The sequence below is a fragment of the Schistocerca cancellata genome, chromosome 1, assembly GCF_023864275.1.
Source record: "Schistocerca cancellata isolate TAMUIC-IGC-003103 chromosome 1, iqSchCanc2.1, whole genome shotgun sequence".
Classification (NCBI taxonomy): domain Eukaryota; kingdom Metazoa; phylum Arthropoda; class Insecta; order Orthoptera; family Acrididae; genus Schistocerca; species Schistocerca cancellata.
In genome coordinates this window covers 1,263,312,981-1,263,315,671 of record NC_064626.1, presented here as the reverse complement: position 1 = coordinate 1,263,315,671, position 2,691 = coordinate 1,263,312,981, and positions in this window count along the sequence as shown.

The following is a 2,691-nucleotide window of genomic DNA, read 5'->3' as shown; positions in this document are numbered from 1 at the left end:
TCAAAACGTTTAAGAACTCTGCCAACGACATTCATCCACAAGCGTGGCTCCATCAATTCTCTCATTGTTTTCCTCCCAACTGGTCATTGGAGCACAGGTTAAAATTTATGTGTGGCTACTTGGAGAATGAACCCGCTGTAAGAATGCGATCGGTCATTCAAGATTGTCACAGTGAAGGAGAATTTTACCATGCGTTCCTCTCAGCATATTGGTCTCAAGCTACAGAAGACCGAGTAAAACATAGCATCATGATGATGAAACACTTGGAACAATCTAAATTTTCCAGTCCTGTCAAATATTTTGAAGACATGTTGCACAAGAATCAGTACCTGTCAAACCCATACAGCCCCTCAGAACTCATCCGCATTTGCTTAATCAAATTACCTGAACATTTACGGCATATTATTTTGGCAGGACGTTGCAAAGACGACATTGAAGCTTTTCAGGGACTCTTACAAGAATTAGAAATTGACACAGACAGTCGCGGGATGCGAAAACAGGAAAACAATCACTACAGGTCACATCCGTCACAATTCCGTGACGACAGAAACAATAAATGGCCACGACAAACCTACACTCCTGGAAATTGAAATAAGAACACCGTGAATTCATTGTCCCAGGAAGGGGAAACTTTATTGACACATTCCTGGGGTCAGATACATCACATGATCACACTGACAGAACCACAGGCACATAGACACAGGCAACAGAGCATGCACAATGTCGGCACTAGTACAGTGTATATCCACCTTTCGCAGCAGTGCAGGCTGCTATTCTCCCATGGAGACGATCGTAGAGATGCTGGATGTAGTCCTGTGGAACGGCTTGCCATGTCATTTCCACCTGATGCCTCAGTTGGACCAGCGTTCGTGCTGGACGTGCAGACCGCGTGAGACGACGCTTCATCCAGTCCCAAACATGCTCAATGGGGGACAGATCAGGAGATCATGCTGGCCAGGGTAGTTGACTTACACCTTTTAGAGCACGTTGGGTGGCACGGGATACATTCGGACGTACATTGTCCTGTTGGAACAGCAAGTTCCCTTGCCGGTCTAGTAATGGTAGAACGATGGGTTGGATGATGGTTTGGATGTACCGTGCACTATTCAGTGTCCCCTCGACGATCACCAGTGGTGTACGGCCAGTGTAGGAGATCGCTCCCCACACCATGATGCCGGGTGTTGGCCCTGTGTGCCTCGGTCGTATGCAGTCCTGATTGTGGCGCTCACCTGCACGGCGCCAAACACGCATACGACCATCATTGGCACCAAGGCAGAAGCGACTCTCATCGCTGAAGACGACACGTCTCCATTCGTCCCTCCATTCACGCCTGTCGCGACACCACTGGAGGCGGGCTGCACGATGTTGGGGCGTGAGCCGAAGACGGCCTAACGGTGTGCGGGACCGTAGCCCAGCTTCATGGAGACGGTTGCGAATGGTCCTCGCCGATACCCCAGGAGCAACAGTGTCCCTAATTTGCTGGGAAGTGGCGGTGCGGTCCCCTACGGCACTGCGTAGGATCCTACGGTCTTGGCGTGCATCCGTGCATCGCTGCGGTCCGGTCCCAGGTCGACGGGCACGTGCACCTTCCGCCGACCACTGGCAACAACATCGATGTACTGTGGAGAACTCACGCCCCACGTGTTGAGCAATTCGGCGGTATGTCCACCCGGCCTCCCGCATGCCCACTATACGCCCTCGGTCAATGTCCGTCAACTGCACATACGGTTCACGTCCACGCTGTTGCGGCATGCTACCAGTGTTAAAGACTGTGATGGAGCTCCGTATGCCATGGCAAACTGGCTGACACTGAAGGCGGCGGTGCACAAATGCTGCGCAGCTAGCGCCATTCGACGGCCAACACCGCGGTTCCTGGTGTGTCCGCTGTGCTGTGCGTGTGATCATTGCTTGTACAGCCCTCTCGCAGTGTCCGGAGAAAGTATGGTGGGTCTGACACACCGGTGTCAATGTGTTCTTTTTTCCATTTCCAGGAGTGTATTCTTACAACGTAAATCGTGACCAAAACAGACATCACCCATATGACAACCACTGGCAGAGTAATAGTTACAGGGAAAAATCACCTTTCCGCGGTAATGACTATCACAGAGACAATCAGAGAAACAGACAATATGGGAACCAAAACAATTATTATCAATGGAGACAGTTACGAATCAGGGAGAAATTCTCCACCACGGGACCGACAAGAAAGAAACTATGGAATCTACCGACATGACGACAGACGATATGATCGTAACGACAGACGTGAATTCCATCAGAACTAGCGGGTTTCTAACAGAGCTGGGCCCTCTCGGCAAGGCGAATTTGTGGAAGTTAGGCCTCCTAATCCCAATAATGGCGCGCGCCAACAAAGAGGTAGCAGACAATGACTCACACCGCAGGCACCCGCGTGCGCCGGCTGGCTCAGAGAAAAATAACATAGACGCTAACCTTGAGAAAAATTCCAGTATTCTTTACCGACGTATACAACATGATAATTGCTTTGAAGTTGAAACTCTGCACGCTATAAAGGGTAAAGGCTTGCACCATATTTCACATGTAAAACCATTTATTGTAAGATAATCTGCTTTTTAACTTTGTCTTTGCCATAAAACTTTTCACTTCACATTTCTAGTATGCTTTGTCAGACTTGAGAAACTGTTAACATGCAACAATGGTTAAAGTTAAATATCC